The sequence below is a fragment of the Somniosus microcephalus genome, chromosome 1 (genome assembly GCF_052327205.1).
Source record: "Somniosus microcephalus isolate GS21.2 chromosome 1, FLI_Smic_1.0, whole genome shotgun sequence".
NCBI lineage: Eukaryota > Metazoa > Chordata > Chondrichthyes > Squaliformes > Somniosidae > Somniosus > Somniosus microcephalus.
This window is the reverse complement of record NC_140987.1, coordinates 111,025,448-111,046,100: the sequence shown is the minus strand read 5'-3', so window position 1 is coordinate 111,046,100 and position 20,653 is coordinate 111,025,448. Positions and strand designations below refer to the sequence as shown.

At 45.3% G+C, this 20,653-nt stretch overlaps 1 pseudogene; it reads left to right on the top strand.

The window, feature by feature from the left end:
• LOC147124289 (uncharacterized) overlaps window positions 1-20,653 on the top strand; it is a 239,189-nt pseudogene that overhangs the window by 3,105 nt on the left and 215,431 nt on the right.

The following is a 20,653-nucleotide window of genomic DNA, read 5'->3' as shown; positions in this document are numbered from 1 at the left end:
ACCCTTAAATAGGTCATTGTACTCTTTCATGAGTTCATCATAGACTGTCTCTCCTTCGCTTTCCACAACGAGGACTCTCTTTACCAGGTTCAGTCTCTCACAGGTTTTTAAACCTAGTATGGCTTGCACATCCTTTGGCACCACGATTAATGCTAGCGTGTGCTCTCTGTCCTTGTGTGTTACTTTGACAATGCATCTTCCTTTCACTGGTATTTCAGTACCTGAGTATCCTGTCACTTTCACTTTGATTCCATGTATCTTTGGTCTGGGTCTAGTTTTCTTAAAATCAGTCTCTGATATCACATTAACTTGTGCTCCAGTATCCAATTTAAATGGAATATGTATGTCATTCACTTTTAGTGTCAACATCCAGTCTCTTTTTTCTTCTTTGTTTTCAGACACAACATCTACATTGAACTCCTCTATCTCGCTTTCATCTACTGCATGGACCTTGCTTTGTTGCGCTTGGTTCTTGCAGCAACGGGCATAATGGTTGTTTTTGTTGCAACTATTGCATGTTTTACCATATGCTGGACACTTTCTTGGTGGATGCTGTGTACCGCATCGACTACATGACTTTCGATTGTCCCTTTCATTTTCGTTCGCTGGCCACACCTCTTTTTTCACATTGGCGCTCTTTTTGTTAAACGGTTTGTATCCGTTCATTCTCACTGCATCCACGTTGCAGCTACTGTCACCGAACAGCTCCTTTGCCTGCAACTTCACAGTCTCTGTAGCCCTACACAGTGCTATGGCTTTTCCCAGGTCTAGATCTTGCTCTCTTAGCAGTCTTTCCCTTAGACCATTATCTGGAATACCACACACCAGTCTGTCTTTTATCAGCGAGTCTGTCAGTCCCCCAAATTCACACGATTTGCTTTGGTTTCTTAGTTCAGTCACATACTGATCAATAGTCTCACCCGTTTTCTGTACACATGTGAAAAATCTGTGCCTCTCAAATGTCACGTTACGTTTAGGTATGCAGTAGGCCTCAAACTGTTCCATTACTTTATCTAGCTTCATTTTGTCTCCATCAGCAGCGAACCTGAAGTTATTATACACCTCCAGCGCTTCATCACCCACGACATGTAAGAACAGTGACGATTTCTTTTTATTACTTTTCTCGTCAGCTCCGATTGCTGCTAAATACAACCCCACACGTTGTTTGAACCTCCTCCAATTTTCAGCCACATTACCTGTTAACTGAAGCTTTGCCGGTGGGTGTAATCCTTCCATTTTTTCACTTCGTTAACTATTCTCCAAGGTAAGTAACGATTTTCTCTTTTGGCTTGCTATTATGTGGAGAGCTGATTTCACTGGGTAGCTTACTTGCCACTATCTCGTCGAGTTGCTAACTTCAGATTTTTCCTCTTTATCTCTTTCAATCACTTCTGACACCATGTATTGATTTCTTTGTGGGTTCAATGACGAGACATTTATGAAAGAGAATGACTTTTTATCTAAAGTATGTTCAACTCAGTTAACAGCATTTACAGGAGACATCATGTTAGAAATCCATCTAAAGCGAAACTGAAACTAAACCAAACTGCTTGTCTCTGTCACATGACCTCTGCTGGTCAGGCATAAGTAATCAATACATGCAAACATGCTGGTAAGGCATCATAATCAAACAGGCAAATAACATCACTATTTGCTGATATCATTACAATCGGCAGAAATGGAGACAGAGAAGTCGAGGAAGGGAAGGGAAGAGTCGAAGATTGACCATGTGAAGGTGAGGGAATGGTGGAAATTGGAAGCAAAGTGAATGAAATTTTCTAGTTCAGGGCGAGAGCAGGAAACGGCACCAATACAGTCATCAATGTACTGGAAAAAGAGGTGAGGGAGGGGACCTGAGTAGGACTGGAACAAAGAATGTTCCACACAGCCCACGAAAAGGCAGGCATAGCTAGGGCCCATGCGGGTTCTCATAGCAACACCTTTAATTTGGAGGAAGTGAGTGGAGTCAAAGGAGAAGATGTTCAATGTGAGAACAAGTTCAGCCAGGCAGAGGAATTTCATTCACTTTGCTTCCAACCTCCACCCTTCCCTCACCTTCACATGGTCCATCTCCGACTCTTCCCTTCCCTTCCTCAACTTCTCTGTCTCCATCTCTGGGGATAGGCTATTGACAAACATTCACTATAAGCCCACTGACTCCCACAGCTACCTGGACTACACTTCCTCCCACCCCGCTTCCTGTAAGGACTCTACTCCATTCTCCCAGTTACTCCGTCTCCGCTGCATCTGCCCTGACGATGCCACCTTCCACACTAGTGCTTTCGACATGTCTTCCTTTTTCCTCAACTGAGGATTCCCCTCTACTGTGGTTGACACGGCCCTTGACCGTGTCCATTCTATTTCCCGCACTTCTGCACTCACCCCTTCCCCTCCCTCGCAGAACCACGATAGGGTTCCCCTTGTCCTCACCTTTCACCCCACCAGCCTCCACATTCAACGGATCATCCTCTGCCATTTCCGCCACCTCCAGCGTGATCCCACCACCAAACACATCTTCCCCTCACCTCCCCTTTCAGCATTCCGAAGGGATCGCTCCCTCTGCGACTCCCTGGTCCACTCCTCTATCACCCCCAACAAGCCTTCCCCTTCGCCCGGCACCTTCACGTGCAAGCGCAGGAGATGCAACATATGCCCTTTTATCTCCTCCCTCCCCACTGCCCAGGGCCCCAAACACTCTAGGTGAAACAGCGATTTACTTGTACTTCTTGCAATTTAGTGTACTGTATTCGCTGCTCACGATGCGGTTTCCTCTACATTGGGAAGACCAAACGCAGATTGGGTGACCACTTTGCGGAAGATCTCCGTTCAGTCCATAAGCATGACCCCGAGCTTCCGGTCGCCTGTCACTTTAATTCTCCGCTCCACTCCCACTCTGACCTCTCCATCCACGGCCTCTTACACTGTTCCAATGAAGCTCAACGTAAGCTCGGGGAACAGCACCTCATCTTTCAATTAGGCACTATACACCCTTCTGGACTCAACATTGAGTTCAACAATTGCAGACCATAACCTCTGCCCCTATCTTTTTCTTCCCATTTTTTTGCTCTCTCTCACATGGCAGCTGTCGATCATTCTGCCATTGCCATTTACACTTCATCTAGAGTCATCTTTTGTTTCTTAACTCATCCCATTACCATATACTTTTGCCTTGCACCATCATCCCTTTTGTCTCTTAATCTCTCCTGCCTTCCATCCTATCACAGACCTTCCCTTTTGTTCTTTCCTCTCCCCCCCCTTTCCCTGCCCCTGCACTTGCTTAAAAACCTGTTCCATCTCCAACTTTTTCCAGTTCTGACGAAGGATCATCGACCTGAAACATTACTCTGCCTGACCTGCTGAGTATTTCCAGCATTTTCTGTTTTCATTTCAGATTTCTAGCATCCGCAGTCTTTTGTATAAAACTGATATATCCTCTCTAAGTTCCAAATTCCTACACCCCCTATCCCTGTAAGATCCACCAGTTTTGCACCATAGCAAACTGTCAGAATTTTGGGGCCCTCTGCATCCTACTAGATTTTAATAAAAAAGGCAAAGTCCTATATCCCTGTCACCAATAATGCTCCATGCTCTGTCATGAGAAATGTTGTACAGCAATAGTTGGAAGAATTGCTTCATCACAAGTTTGAATGTAAGCACCATGACAACGTCAATGAAATTAAGGTTCTATAGCACTTTTTCTACTGTTTGAGTTCCCTCTGCACTTCAGCTTCCAAGCATCATATGAATACATATATATGTATTCGGAGTATTAAAAAATAAATGGAAGGCAGTAACCTAATCACAGCATTCTTGTGGGTTCAAGTCCCACTCTAGAAACATGAGCACAAAATCTAGACTGACACTCTAATGCAATATTGAGGGACTGCTGTATTGTTGGTGGTGCCGTCTTTTGGATGAGACATTAAGTCGTGGCCCCCCATCTACCCTCTCAGGTGGACGTAAAAGATCCAATGATACTATTTCGAAGAAGATCAGAGGAGTCCTCCCCGGTGTCCTGGACAATATTTATTCCTCAACCAACATCACTAAAACAGATTATTTTGTCAATACCACATTGTTATTTGTGGGACCTTGCTGTGCGCAATTGGCTGCTGCGTTTTCTACATTACAACAGTGATTGCACTTCAAAAGAACTTCATTAGCTACAAAGCATTTTGGGACGTCCTGAGGTTGTGAAAGACGCTGCATAAATGCAAGTCTTTTTTTTTAGATAGTGTTCATGAAGCAGTCAAGTCATGCTTGAGCAATTTATAATGTCACCTTGATCTCTCCACTGGCGTAATGCCTTGCAATTTTTTCCCTGGTGTCTGTTATTCCCTATTTATAAATGTGCTCTGCCTTAGATGTAAACCAATAATGTGATTCAACTGTTTTCTTCAAGAAAGATTTTTCCCTTTGATTCTAAAGTCATTAGATTATGCCAAATCCAGTGAGGTAACAATTTGCTCCCTTTCGTAATAACAAGGTGAAATACAAAGGGTCATGAGGATTGTCAGAATTTTATGGTAGGAATGGATGAACAGAGGCTATTTAATGATATGCTGCCAAAGTGGGATTGTTATGTAGCACTCATTCTCACCACTGAGACAGAAAATGTACTGTACCTTTTTCATTTATTGCTGTATTCATAGAAATGAAAGGAAAATTATGATTTCGGAACATACTGTCCACCTAAAGTAAGGATTACATTGTGCAGCAGACTTCAAAAGAAACCGGGGATGCTAGTAAAATCATTTGATCATCCATTTGATTGGTGCATTAAATACAGTTCTGCTAGAAAGGTACGACCGTTCCAATGGTTCAGCAAACTTATCCAGTGAGTGGCTGAGGCATACAAACCAGAAAAGTTTGAGGTTCAATCCCCAATCTGTGCTAAATTAGCTGATCTCTCTCGGGACACTATCTTTAACTTCAGCACCCGGGATTAGCGATGGGAGAATTGGCCAGGGTTCCAGCTCCTGATTACCATCTGCTGACCCCTGCTGAAAGTATCTATTTATTGATACCAGGTAGGAAGAGGATAGGGCTCAGCTGCGATGTCCCTTGCTGTTGAAAAGTCTGCCAACAGTCACTGTTAAGACTCACGCGTGAATAATGGCTAGTTGGGCAAGGTACCAAAAACTGACTGCCACCTGTGGAACTGTTGCTAATGCCACTTAAAGATAGCCAGCACCTCTTAAAGGGGAGGCACACTTTAGCTGCAGACAACAGGGAAACTTCCCAGATTAAAGAAAATGGCTGGAAGAGGACCAGATAGGGCACCCAGGTTCTCTATTGCCATGTTGGAGGCCCTGGTCCAAGCAGTGAACAGGAGGGGAGAGATCCTGTTCCCCCGAGGGGGCAAAAAGCCCTCCAGGCAACAATTCCACCGCCAATGGGAAGAGGTTGCAGAGGAGGTCAATATTGGGAACTTAGTTCCCAGGACATGGGTGCAATGCCAAAAGAAGTTCAATGACCTCACCAGAGTTGTCAAGGTGACAAGATTGCTCTCTTACTCTCTGCTCACACCTCCACCACCTCTATGTCACTACTCACAATACTCCCCTCCAACCATTTCCCTTCACTTTCCTACATTCACTGCCCCACCCTTCACTCCACCTCCTTCTCTTCATACTCACACAGCCAGCACTATTGCAACCCATACTTTCCCACATCTCACATCTTACACACTGCATACTAATAATTCTACCATGACAGGTACATTCTCCAAACATTTCACAAGGATGTCACTAAAGCACTCTCTTCTTTCTTTCAAGAGAAGGCCATGCACAACCTGAGCCCGGAGGCTGCCACCGGAGAAGGCTTAGTTTGGGTCAAGTCTCCACGGTTTCCAGGAGTTTCCTCAATGCCTTTGTAAGGGGCAGAACTTCCAGCATGGTCGTGGTTGCTTACATGCCCAGTGAGTGGAGGTGAACTGACCTCCACCATACTGCATGTTGACCCCACCAATGGGATCCAGGCAAGTGGCCGGCACCCCTGAATTCTTCAATTAAAAAAAAAAATCAGCTTTCTTGCTCAGGAACCTAGCCTTGAAAAGAGGTGGCACGATAGAATGACAGAAGGTAAGAAATTGTACAGAAAATGTAATTTTAGGGCTGCCATCAAGAAGCTTTCCTTCACACAAAATCTAATCAACTGATAGAATGGAATTTTGGTTGGATAGTGAAGATAAAAACCTTGGAATCATTTAGGAGACAGTTGGATATTGTGATGGGGGGACTGTAGACTAATTCTGGATGGATGAGCTAAGATGGGCTGAAGGACTCTTTTAAATCTAAAATGAATGGCTGACACATTGGTGTCAATAATCAGTTGGAGGTGGGTTGGGATTTATGGCAGGACATATGGAAAACAGAGTCTATTTTACAGCAAACAAAGTCTATTTACTTAACGAACAGCAAGAAGAGTCTATTTAAACAGTCTCTACAAACTCATGATCGAAACTATAAAAAAGCCCACCAATAAAAGTAGGATTATTTCTGCAGCAAAATGCAGTGAGCAGAGGATAGTTACATAATACAAATTATGTGTACACAATTAATCCCAGTCACTTACGGCAGTGTGTATCCAGGTGTGATTGGTGGGGGAATTATGCAATCATCTCCATTCTGGCCGAGATTTATGGTGTCACTATAGACAACCTTGTCTATTTAGTAATCTTGTGACTTGTGATTGCTTTTTGGACAGACGGGGCTGAATTTCCTCAGCTGTTCCATCGGATTCATCTAATTCTGGTAGGGGCCTGGAAGATTGGTTCAGGAAAAGGCTGGGACCCAGATATGCCAGATCCTGTTCCTGACCTCATTTGAGATTTTGCACTTGTCCTTGTAAGCGACAGAGTCTTTGCCCTTGCAAGGCCTGCTCAGTGGGTGGGGCCATGGGCAAGGACTCTCTTCCTTGATGAACATGGGACCCGGTGCAAGACTGAAGGCATTATGCCGAGTCCGATGAGGCATTCCAGCCTCTTGACAATCGTGAGGGGATGTGCATACAAAAATGAATTCATACAAAAATAATCACGGCAGAATTTGAGCTTCAGATCCTGGCTACTGCAAGCTTTTTGAGTGGATGTCTGATGAAGTTGTGTTTTCTTCATCTCAGAACAAACTAGCATAAAGTAAAAAGAAAAGGCAGAATGCTGCTGTGCAAATGATCATTCCTAAACAATGCGCACACACCTCCCAAATTACTACTGTTCACTAAATAACATAATTGTGCCACTTCAGGCTGTTAGAAATCCCCCTCCTATTTGAAAAGAATAGAAACATGTAATTGTTTTATTCGTTTTTTCACCACAATCACTATAATTTCTGAAGCTTGAGTGCCAGGCAGTTATTTCTTTGTCATTCATGTTGGCTCAAATAAGTGCCCTCATAAATAACATTAGAGCTATGTAATGGCAGAGGCTTTGAGCCTGTTGGCTGGTTGTATGGAATAATGTGTGTCCTTATAGTTTGATGCTTGATGCACCAAGGCTATCAAGAATTAATCTCATTTTATTTATTTTGTTTCTAAAATATTTATTTTACGCAAGTACAAACAAATATTTCACAAGGCATTAACTCAACCTTACTTAGCATAAAGTGCTGTCTGTAATGAGGTACAGAATAAACACAATGTCATTGTTAATATGTTAGGTGCTCCATTCTACTCCCCTATTGCTATCAGTCTCAGCACTGATTCTTAATAATGAGGCACTAAATTGGTGTTTTATTTAGTGTTGTGATCTGCAAACTGCCATATTTAATATTTTTATGGTGTGTTTTTGGATTGGTGCTATTTGTCTGCTACTGTTTAGGGCATTGTGAGTCCCCACTTTCTCAGCCTCAGTGGAACCTGCCATAAGTTTGGAGGTCAAGGGCACCCAGTAGGATGAGACATACCAGCCTCCTGATGAGTGTAAGTAATCCCCACTGTGGGTGGGTTCTGAACAGTGGTTGAAGTCTGGACTTCCGAATATCGGAGCAGAACTTTTAAAAAACAATTTTTGAAGCATCTCTGGGACCATCTACTTCCAGTGGGGAATGGTGGTGGCGAGGGTGGGGGGGCGGGGGTGGTGGTGGCAGCAAGGGAGCATTAGAGCAGCTATCATCTGCAGCCTTTGCCACAAACTCTAAACCTTAGCCATCAACTCTGTTCCCCTCCAGAGCTACTGTCTCAGGATTATCCTGATTTTTTTGCAACCTCAGTGTTGCATTTAACCCCAAGCTGAGCTTCCGGTGCCAAACCCTCTCCATCAGAGACTGTCTATCTTCACTGTCCCAACATTGCCCAACTCCACCCTTACCTCAGCCCATCTGCCACTGATACCCTCATTCATACCTTTGTCACCTACAGACACGATGGGGTCGATTTTGAGTGCCCTTGTGTTAACTGGACGCTAATGGCCTCAGAATGGGTTCGGTAGCCTTACTGCCCCATTAATTCTGGCGTTGTGGACGGCTCCATTTTAAACGGGGCCTACGGCCGAGTGTCCAAAGTGCTCGCCTATTTCAGGAGATAGGCCCCTTCTAATATGGAAATTGGGGCTCTATAATGTAAATAGGATCCCAATTGCCATTTTAGGTTGGAACTGGTCGGAGACTGCACAGTTTGCACATTTATTTTGGACAAAGGCATTTATTTATAATTAAATTAAAACATAATTCAGATGATTTCAAATCTATGCTGTGATTTTGATTCTGTAGTTTTAACAAATTCTTCACTGCTATTTATATTGCTGTCCCTCCCCCATTCGCTTAAAGATACATTGGAATTTTAAAATAAAATGAGTTAATGCAAAAGCATAAGATTTTATTGCCAATGTTTCTAGTAGTAAATAATGAAAGCAAAGTGAACACCTCGGCAGCAGCGAGAGCAGCCCTGGGTGGAGGCTGAGCGCGGAGACCGAGGAGTTAATGAGCGGGGAGAGAGAGCGGCCCAGACACACCAGCGGCAGCAGCGAAAGCAGCCCTGGGTGCAGACTGAGCACGGAGACCGAGGAGTTAACGAGCGGGGAGAGAGAGTGCCCAGACACACAGCCGGCAGCAGCGAGAGCGGCCCTGGGTGGAGACTGAGCGCGGAGACTGAGGAGTTAACGAGCGGGGACAGAGAGAGAGCGGCCCAGACACACCAGCGGCAGCAACGAGAAGTAAAAAGTAATCGAAGTGTGACGTCACCAGAAAGCAGGTAAGTGATTGGTTGGTGAGTATTTCTCTCTTTCTCGCTTTTTTCCAAACTTAATGGCCCAGAAATTCGGGTCAGAGGCTTCCCGCGGGTGCAAGCCTCCGACCTGCACTTACCTAGTGTGCCAGCCGTTGTGCTGTGGGCCCACGTAGGTTTCCGATCCTGGGCCTCCTCCAACTGCCGGCGCGCAGTGCTTGCGTATCCCAGGGGTGCAGTTCGTTCGAAGTGTCCCCTGGGATCACGTGGGCCATGGAGAGCCAATGGTAGCAGGGAATGCCCATTCATAAATTTGACAGGAAGAGCTGTCAAAACTATAAATACAAATCAGCCCCAAAACATAACCAAAACTTCAAATAATGTTTTTTTAAAACATCACATTTTAAAAATAACTATAAATTACATAAAATAACTATTTTAAACAATAAATTAAATTTTTGAAAAAATTAATTACAGTTTCTAACGGGGCTAAAAATAAACTTACCTTTCTTTAAAGTATTTAAAAATAATAAACCTGTGGGAAAACTTTTTTAAATTTTACTTAATTCACCACTTACCTTGTTAAAAGCAGGCCTTGCGACGGCTTTTTAAAAGTGTAACTCCTGGAGACTTAACCTCCCGGAAAAACCTGCAAAAAAAACATAAGTTCCAGGCGCACGCGCTGCCTCTCTGGCGCACGCGTTCGACCTGTGAACCCCTTAGATTAAGGGAATGGAAGTTCCGGTTTCCCACGCAGGCGCAGTGCATGCACAAAACCAGCACTTTCGTTGGACCTATGCGTGAGTACCCTGCACGTACTCACCCGTGGGGACCCAAATTTCTGGGCCAATTTTTGTGGTTTAAAGTTTCTAGGGTCTCTGTTGTGTAGCGGGGAGTGGTAGTAAACAAGGGCCCTTGAGTATATCATTTAATTGTAGTGTAATTAGTGGTATTGATTTGATTTAATTTAATTTGAATTAATTAAAGGGTAATTCATGGCAGGACAGCTTGGCCCCATGGCATGCTCTTCCTGCACTATGTGGGAAATCAGGGACACTTCCTGTCTCCCTGACGACCATGTGTGCGGGAAGTATATCCAGCTGCAGCTATTGACAGACCGCATTGCGGCGCTGGAGCTGCAAATGGATACATACTGGAGCATTCACGATGCTGAGGACATCATGGATAGCACGTTTAGAGAGTTAGTCACACCACAGGTAAAGGCTACACAGGCAGGAAGGGAATGGGTGACCACCAGGCAGAGTAGTAGGCGCAGGCAGGTAGTGCAGGGGTCCCCTGTGGCCATCCCCCTTTCAAACAGATATACCACTTTGGATATTGTTAAGGGAGATGGCTTATCAGGGGAAGGCAGCAGCAGCCAGCTTCCTGGCACCATGGGTCGTCCTGCTGAACAGGACGGGAGGAAAAAGAGCAGGAGAGCTATAGTGATGGGGGATTCCATTGTAAGGTGAATAGATAGGCATTTCTGCGGCCGCAAATGAGACTCCAGGATGGTATGTTGCCTCCTTGGTGCAAGGGTCAAGGATGTCTTGGGGCGGCTACAGGGCATTCTGGAGGGGGAGGGTGAACAGCCAGTTGTTGTGGTGCATATAGGTACCAACTGACATGAATCAACTGAGTGATCTGCGGGTGGCGCTATCCAGGGGAAGTATAAATACTCGGGCATGGGCCCAGCTTGCGCAGGACATTCTTAACAGGAACTAGTGAAGGACACAACTAGACTTCCATGTTGTAAAACAGTTGATTAAAGCTTTGTTTAACGCTTAGATCAAGTGGCTAGTAGTTTTCTTACGTCACCAACGATATAGGTAAAAAAAGGGATGAGGTCCTAAAAGTTGAATATAGGGAGTTAGGAGATAAATTTAAAAAAGGACCTCAAAGGTAGTAATCTCAGGATTGCTACCAGTGCCACGTGCTAGTCAGAGTAGAAATAGAAGGATATTTCAGATGAATACATGGCTAGAGGAATGGTGCAAGGGGGAGGGATTCAAATTCCTGGGACATTGGAACTGGTTCTGGGGGATGTGGGAGCAGTACAAACTGGACGGTTTGCACCTGGGCGGGACCGGAAACGATGTCCAAGGGGGAGTGTTTGCTAGTGCTGTTGGGGAGGGTTCAAACTAAAATGGCAGGGGGGTTGGGAACCTGTGCAAGGAGACAGAGGAAAAGGAAGCAAGGATAGAAACAAAAGACAGGAAGGAGAAAAGCAAAAGTGGAAGGTTGAGAAATCAAGGGTGTAAATCAAACAGGGCCACAGTAAATAAGAGGAGCATTTGTAATAAGGTGGATGAATTAGCTGCGCAAATAGATGTAAACAGATATGATATAATTGGGATTACGGAGACATGGCTCCAGGGTGACCAAGACTAGGAATTCAACATCCAGGAGGATTCAATTTTGAGGAAGGACAGGCAAAAAGGAAAAAGTGGTAGGGTAGCATTGCTGGTTAAAGATTAGATTAACACAATAGTAAGGAAGGATATTAGCTCTGATGATGTGGAATCTGTATGGGCAGAGCTGAGAAATACCAAGGGGCAGAAAACGTTAGTGGGAGTTGTATACAGACCCCCAAACAGTAATGCTGAGGTTGGGGATGGCATTAAACAGGAAATTAGAGATGCGTGCAATAAGGGCACAGCAGTTATAATGGGTGACTTTAATCTACATATAGATTGGGCTAACCAAATTAGTAACAATACTGTGGAGGAGAAATTCCTAGAGTGTATACGGGATGGTTTCCTGGACCAATATGTCGAGGAACCAACTAGAGATCAGGCCATCTTAGACTGGGTATTATATAATGAGAAAGGATTAATTAGCAATGTTGTTGTGCAAGGCCCCTTGGGGAGGAGCGATCATAATATGATAGAATTCTTCGTTAAAATGGAGAGTGAAGTAGTTGACTTAGACACTAGGGTCCTGAATTTAAATAAAGGAAACTATGATGGTATGAGGCATGAGTTGGCTAGGATGGATTGGGGGACATTACTTAAAGGGTTGACGGTGGATAGGCAATGGCAAACATTTAAAGATCACATGGATGAACTACAGAATTTGTTCATCCCTGTTTGGCATAAAAATAAAACAAAAAAGGTGACTCAACTGTGGTTAACAAGGGAAATTAGGGATAGCATAAGATCCAAGGAGAGGACATATAATTTGGCCAGAAAAAGCAGCAAACCTGAGGATTGGGAGCAGTTTATGATTCAGCAAAGGCAGACAAAGGGATTAATTAAGAGGGGGAAAATAGATTATGAGAGTAAGCTTGCAGGGAACATAAAAACTGACTGTAAAAGCTTCTATAGATATGTGAAGAGAAAAAGATTGGTAAAATCAAGAGTAGATCCCTTGCAGTCAGAATCAGGGGAATTTATAATGGGAAACAAAGACATGGCAGACCAATTAAATACATGCTTTGGTTCTGTCTTCACAAAGGAAGACACAAATAAACTCCCAGAGATGTCGGGGAACAAATGGTCTAATGAGAGGGTGGAACTGAATGAAATCAGCATTTGTAGGGAAATGGTGTTAGGGAAATTGACGGGATTGAAGGCCGATAAATCCCCAGGGCCTGATAATCTACATCCTAGGGTACTTAAGGAAGTGTCCTTAGAAATAGTAGATGCATTGCTGGTCATCTTCCAATGATTTGGACAGGTTGGGTGATTGGGCAGATGCATGGCAAATGCAGTATAATGTGGATAAACGTGAGGTTATCCACTTCGGTGGCAAAGACAGGAAGACAGATTATTATCTGAATGGCAATAGATTGGGAAAAGGGGAAGTGCAACGAGACCTGGGTGTCCTTATGCACCAGTCGCTGAAGGTAAGCATGCAGGTGCAGCAGGCGGTTAAGAAAGCAAATGGTATGTTGGCCTTCATAGCGAGAGGGTTTGAGTACAGGAGCAAGGATGTCTTGCTGCAGCTGTACAGGGCCTTGTTGAGACCACACCTTGAGTATTGTGTGCAGTTTTGGTTGCCTTATCTGAGGAAGGATGTTCTTGCCATGGAGAGAGTGCAGCGAAGATTCACCAGACTGATACCTGGGATGGCAGGAATGACGTATGAGGAGAGATTGTGTCAATTAGGCTTATATTCGCTAGAGTTTAGAAGAATGAGAGGGGATCTCATTGAAACTTATAAAATTCTAACAGGACTAGACAGACTAGATGCAGGAAGGATGTTCCCGATGGCCAGGGAGTCCAGAACCAGGGGTCACAGACTAAGGATAAGGGGTAAGCCATTTCGGACTGAGATGAGGAGGAATTTCTTCACCCAGAGTGTGGTGATCCTATGGAATTCTCTGCCACACAGGGCAGTTGAGACCAATTCATTAAATATATTCAAGAAGGAGTTGGATATATTTCTTGAGGCTAAAGGGATCAAGGAATATGGGGAGAAGGCAGGGACAGGGTACTGAATTTGGATGATCAGCCATAATCTCATTAAATGGCGGAGCGGACTCGAGGGGCCGAATGGCCTACTCCTGCTCCTATCTTCTATGTTTCTATGTTTCCCAGCATCTTTTGAGATCACTGCAAGCCAGGGAAACCGGAACAGAGTTTTTTAGAGATGCACAGTCTGTAAGGAACATAAGCAAAGTTGCACCAGGAGAATGCAGCTTGCTAGGATTTGCTGTGAGGTGCTTCCTTGTCTTGGCCCACTAGCAGTGCTGTCAGGCTGCCATTCTATCTCCTTCTCACCAACATGTGCAGGCACCAGCACAGCTGTACACATCCCTAGAGCTTCAGTTAGTGAGCTTGTGGAGATAGCACTGTGTGAGTTATATGGCACAGGTGAGGAAAAGCAAGAGGAAATGGTGCCAGTGAAAGGAGATGAAACCAATGACCGCCATTAAGGTCACATTTGAGAAATACAACAGTGTGGGTCATTGGTCTTTTGTGTCATGCGTTTGTTGCTAGTCAGTCGGAATGGAGATAAAATAGTTGGCTTATTTGATACAACTGCGAGCTGTTTCATACATCAGCATGCTGTGCATTGGCTGATAGTGCAGATGATGTCTATGCTAGATTGGCAAGTGGCAAAGCCAAAAAAGTTGAGTAGCATTGCCTGTTACTGACAGTGCCAATGCTAAGGTGCAGGTTGACTGCAGGCGTCCTTGCAGCAGATGACACAGCTCAACCAGCTCCTTGCTGACAAGCAGTCCGAGTAACCCCACAGTCATTGGCAGGTATGGATGATGAAATCATGATGAGTGTGGCCAATCCAGCTGCGCTGCATTGCGATCACTCTGTCATTCCTTGTTTCATCTTATATCCCTTAAAGCATGACATACTGTGACTGGGACACTTTCCAAGCACACCCCAGCAGCAAGGTGTCAATAACTTACCGAAAGGTCACTTGGTAGAGGGGCTTAAATTTGTCCTTGATGGCAGTGCAAAATGGACAATAACTAATTGGCAGCCCGTTTTATACATATTGGCCGGAATTTTCAGAGGTAAGAACGGGTGGGTTGGAGGCGTGGGGGGAAGTGAAAGCTGAATTAAAGGTGAACCCCGACCCCAACCCGCCCACTTTATCCCGACCCCAACCCGCCTCCAACCCGCCCACTTTCACCTGTAACTCAGGAGGGACGGGGGGGGGTGGGGGGGGGGTGCGGGCTGCCAACCCGCTGCCAGGAGGTGGGTTGGCAATTTGCATATGATAATGAGGCCTGAAGCCTCTACTTTAACCTGCTTTGCAGGTTTTACTGCAGGCGGCCGGGGATCCCGGGGCTCGGGATTCCCAGTGGCTGCAATGAGGTGGCCTCGGCCTCGGGGAGCAATGTTTATGGGCCAGGAGGAGCAGGAGTCCTTCAGCCTGGCCCTCCCCGGGGTCAGGGTTTAGACCCCCCACCAAGGTGGACTTAAAAGATTGAATCACAAGATTGAGGAAGAACAGGTGTGATCTCCTGGTATTCTGGCCAACATTTACCCCTCAATCAACACTACCAAAAAAAACCCAAATTAATTAGTCATTTATCTCATTACTGTTTGTGAGCTTGCTATGTGCAAATCCACTGTCACATTTGCTTACATAACAAAAGTGACTACACTTTATCAGTAAGTAATTGGCTGTAAAATACTTCACTACAACAACAACAACTTGTATTTATATAGCGTCTTTAACATAGTAAAACGTCCCATGGCGCTGCACAGGAGTTTTATAAGACAGGAAATTTGACACCGAGTCACATAAGGAGAAATTAGGCTAGGTGACCAAAAGCTTCGTCAAAGAGATAGGTTTTCAGGAGCGTCTTAAAGGAGGAAAGAGAGGTAGCGAGGCAGGAAGGTTTAGGCAGGGAATTCCTGAGCTTAGGGCCTAGGCAACCAGAGGCATGACCACCAATGGTTGAGCAATTATAATCAGGGATGCTCAAGAGGGCAGAATAAGAGGTGCGCAGATATCTCGGGGGGGGGGCGTTGTGGAGCTGAAGGAGATTACAGAGATAGGGAGGGGTGAGGCCATAGAGGGATTTGAAAACTAGGATGAGGCTTAACCGGGAACCAATGTAGGTCAGCGAGCACAAGTGTTGTGTATTTTGAATGTTGTATTTGAATTGTCCCACATAGCTTACCGTAGTTGTGATGTGCAATGCACTATGGGAAATAGAGTGCATTGAGTTGAGAAGATTCTGGAAAGTGATGGCTGTGAATTGAACTCTGCCTCCTGCGTACTCTTTTAATTGTTATACAAGCAAGGTTATTAAACTCTTGAGATTTAACAAAAGTGGCGACGAGGACGTCTGAACTTACGTGGCTCTGCTGTGCGGAAGATAGTCGGGTTTTACGTGTTTAAAACTGTTATTTTTGCCATGGGCAGTTAATTAAAGTGAGGCTGGCTCGAGGATAAAGGCGCTTGAAATGGCGGGAAGACGAGACGACGTATAAGGTACTAACAACTTGAGGAAGGGGAGGAAAAGCAGTGAGTAAATCAGGAAGGACATTTATTCAACTGTGAAACGATCTGTGAATTGAAGCACTAAAATACTGATAGTGATTTTAGTTGAGTTCAACATTGGAAGGATCCTTAGTGAATGATAATTAGGAGCCTGAGAGAAGGAAAATGGCTGGAATTATTGGTAACACTGGACCGTTTGATGAGAATGTCGAACAATGGAGCTCATACACAGAACGATTTGAATACTTCACACAAGCAAATGACATTGGAGGGAACAAAGTAGTACCTACATTGTTAAGTGTGATGGGACCAAAGACTTTCAATCTTTTGCGTACTTTAGTGCATCCAGATAAACCAGGGACTAAACAATATAGCGAAATTGTGGAGATACTAAAAGGGCATTTTTCACCCAAACCCCTAGTCATAGCTGAGAGGTTTAGGTTCCACAGGCGTAACCAGGAAGAAGGAGAAACAGTGACCATGTTTGTAGCTGCACTAAAAAGACTATCAGAGCACTGTGAGTTTAATGACGTGCTAAATGATACTATAAGAGACAGGCTAGTGTGTGGTATGAGAACTGAAGCCATACAGAAGAGACTATTAACAGACAGTAATCTGACTCTACAAAAGGCCATTGAAATCAGTATTTCCATGGAATTGGCAGCTAAGGAAGCTCAACAGTTGGGTGCAACAGAAAAAGTGCACAAAGTAAGAACAGAGAGTCAAGGGCCATGCTTCCGTTGTGGCAAAACGGGGCATCTTGCGTCTGAATGCTGGTGTGTGGACATGGATTGCCACAGCTGTGGTAAAAAGGGATATATTCAGTGCGCATGCAGAAATAAAAAGGACGCAGGGAAAACGTCAAAGACAGAAGGAAGAAAAAACCATTCCGACAAAAGACAAAGAAGCATGTCCGCTCTGTAGAACAGGACAAAACAGAGGCAAGTGACACTTCAGAGGAGGAACTATTACTGAATGTGCTGACTGTAGCTGGGGATTTGCATGGCTACTGGGTCTCACCCTTGCTAGAGGGGCAGCCTGTGCGAATGCAGATCGATACCGGGGCAGCAGTATCTCTTATGTCAGAGACAGTCGACAAAAAGACATTAAAGCACCTTCCACTTCAGCCAGCTAACATAGCATTAAAGACATATACCGGTGAAAGAGTAACCGTGAGAGGTATCACTGAGGTCACAGTTCAGTTGAATGGACAAACTAGGAAGTTACCACTCTACGTAGTTAAAGGAGACTACCCCTCCCTGCTGGGACGTTCGTGGATGGAGAGAATAAAATTAGACTGGTTATCAGTCTACATGATGTCACACAATGATCCAGGCTTACCCACCATCTTAAAGAAACATGCAGAAGTCTTTAATGGAGAACTGGGTAGCATGAAAGATATTACTGTGAAGCTTCGTATTAAGCAGGATAGCAAACCCAAGTTCATGAAGGCACGACCCGTACCTTATGCCATCAGACCAAAAGTCGAGGCTGACTTAGAAGCCCTAGTTGAAAGCGGAGTACTAGAACCAGTCAACGTGAGTGAATGGGCAACGCCCATCGTACCAGTGCTCAAGAAAGGGGGTGGAGTTAGGATATGTGGAGATTTTAAAGTAACTGTTAACCCTGTATTGTCAGTGGAGCAATATCCGCTCCCCCATATTGATGATTTGTTTGCGGGACTTGCTGGGGGCCAGAAGTTTAGCACAATCGACCTCTGTCAAGCCTACCTGCAAATGCATGTGGATGAACAGTCACGAGAAATGCTGACTATTGTGACGCACAAGGGCCTATTTAGGTATCGTCGACTTCCTTTTGGAATTGCATCAGCTCCAGCGCTTTTCCAACGTGCTATGGACCAGATCCTTAGTGGATTGCCTGGAGTCCAGTGCTACTTAGATGATATCTTGGTTACTGGGTGTGATGACCAAGACCATCTGCGTAACTTGGACACAACGCTACAGAGTCTGAGGGATTACGGACTCAGAGTTCGCAGGGATAAATGCGATTTTTTTCAGGCATCAGTTGAGTACCTCGGTCATGTGATCGATGCCACAGGCCTTCACAAGGCACCGTCCAAGACCAAGGCAATCGTGGATGCCCCAGCACCTGAAAATATCAGCCAGCTGCATTCTTTTCTAGGGTTACTGAACTACTATGGACGGTTCATACCGAACCTAGCCTCGATGCTGAGGCCGCTGCATTGGTTGCTGTGTAAGGACAAGAAGTGGGAATGGACTAACAAGTGCCAGGAGGTGTTCATGACAGCAAAGGACACGCTCCTGAAGTCAGAGGCTTTGACGCATTTTAACCCTTCATTACCAATACAGTTATATGGTGTGGGAGCGGCCGTTTCTCATATCATGCCAAACGGAGAAGAGAAGCCGATAGCATTCGCATCTAGGACTTTGAACAGAGCTGAAACTAACTATGCCCAAATAGAACGAGAAGCACTGAGCATCATCTTTGGCATTTGCAAGTTTCACCAATATTTGTACGGGAGACAGTTCACCCTACTAACAGATCACCGCTCTCTCATGACCATCTTCGGGCCACATACAGGGATTCCATCACCTGCTGCGAGCAGAATGTAAAGGTGGGCGCTGCTGTTGTCTGCACACACATTTGACATTAGATATCGTAAGTCTGATCTGCACGGCAATGCCGATGGTCTTTCCAGGTTGCCGCTGCCTGTCACCAAGCCTATGACGCATAGCATGGACATCTGCTATTTTAGGCAGGTGGAGAACGCGCCTGTTACTTCGACACAGGTCCGACGAAACACCAGAAACAACCCAGTGTTGTCTGCAGTGCTGGACATTATCGTCAGGGGCAAGCTTGACAGTGATGACCCAAACCTGAAACCATATCTCTTAAGGAGAAACGAACTGTCAGTGCAGTCTGGATGTTTGCTGTGGGGGAGGAGAGTGGTTATTCCACCATCGCTACGGAAACCAGTGTTACAGCAACTACACTCCAGACACTGCGGAATGGTTCGTATGAAAGAAATAGCGAGGAGCTACTTCTGGTGGCCGGGTATGGATGGACAGATTGAGGACAAAGCTAAAACCTGTTCTTCATGTCAGAGAGTTTGTAATGTGCCACAGCTTGCACCTCTTCACCCCTGGGACTTTCTGGAGGAAGCATGACACCGCATTCATGTAGACTTTGCAGGTCCATTTGAGGAGAGAATGTTCCTGGTGGCTGTTGACATGCACAGTAAGTGGCCAGAGGTTGTTATAATGAGGTCCACCACCGCTGAGAAGACCATCGAGAAGTTAGGTGAGGTGTTCAGCTGATTTGGATCTCTGATGCAACTTGTCTCAGACAACGGTCCACAGTGGGTGTCACAAGAAATGGCTACATTCCTGCAGGTGAATGGCGTACAACATATCAGGGCTGCACCATACTGTTGTGTATGCACCTTTAAGAGAATAACTGGTCTCAGACTGCAATACCGGCAGTGACCACCCCTGTATAAAAGGCGCTAGTGAGCCTCTGTGTTTTTAGTTTCACTATTGACTTCCACCAGTAAAGATTTATTTTGTTCCACTCCTGCTGTCCGTGTCTCAATCATTCACGGACGTAATACTGGCGACGAGTAAGAAACGAACTTACCTGCAACTCGGCAGCACCTCAGACGACGTTATTGAAGGTCGAAGCCAGAAGAAAGAAAAAATAAATAAATAAATAAAATCCAAAGAAACTCGAGAAATGGGCGTCGACCGTGGGCAACCGCCCTCCAAATCGTCGGATTGAAAACTTGCAGGAGAGACTGTCAAGAGCCAGGCTTGGTTCCCCGGTCTGTGGTTTCCCAGCTAATCGGGCTGGTGGCAGGTAGTGCACTGATCCTTCCTGGGCTGCGGCGGGCTAGAGCTCGATCGGGTGGTTTTTCAACGGGGCCGGGCAGCGAGTCGGGAAGCAAAGAGAGAGAGAGAGGGTGGAGCATACAGGGCGCGACCGGTGCTTCGAAGCCGGGCAGCGTTCGGACCTAAGAAGAGGGAGGGAAGTGTTCCAGAGGGTCCGCTCCACGACGGGAAAATAATAAAGAAAAAAATATTAAACGCGCAAGAAACCGTGGAAAGCAGCGCTAACAACAGCAGGGAAGAAGGCAAAGCGCGGGAGGTGCCATTTTAGATTTGCAAGATGCCGAAGACTGGCTGTATCACTGCTTTTGATAATACAATAGAGGACTGGACCACGTATGTGGAAAGAGTCGAGGTATATTTCGAGGCAAACGAAAAAGCGGAGGAGAAAAAGGCATCGATATTGCTAAACTTAATGGGCACTAGAACGTACGGCCTACTGCGGGACCTGATTACTCCAGCCAAACCGAAGGCGAAGAGTTTTAACGAAATTGTTGCTGTCCTACAGGAACACCTAAACCCTGCACCGCTGTTGATAGCAGAAAGATTTAAATTCCACAGGAGAACTCACCACAAAGATGAGAGCAATGCTGAGTATCTTACGGAACTACGCAAGCTATCAAAGCACTGTCAGTTTGGAGCAGGACTGGCAGATACCCTACAGGACTAATTTGTCTGTGGACTCCTGAGTGAAGGAACACAGA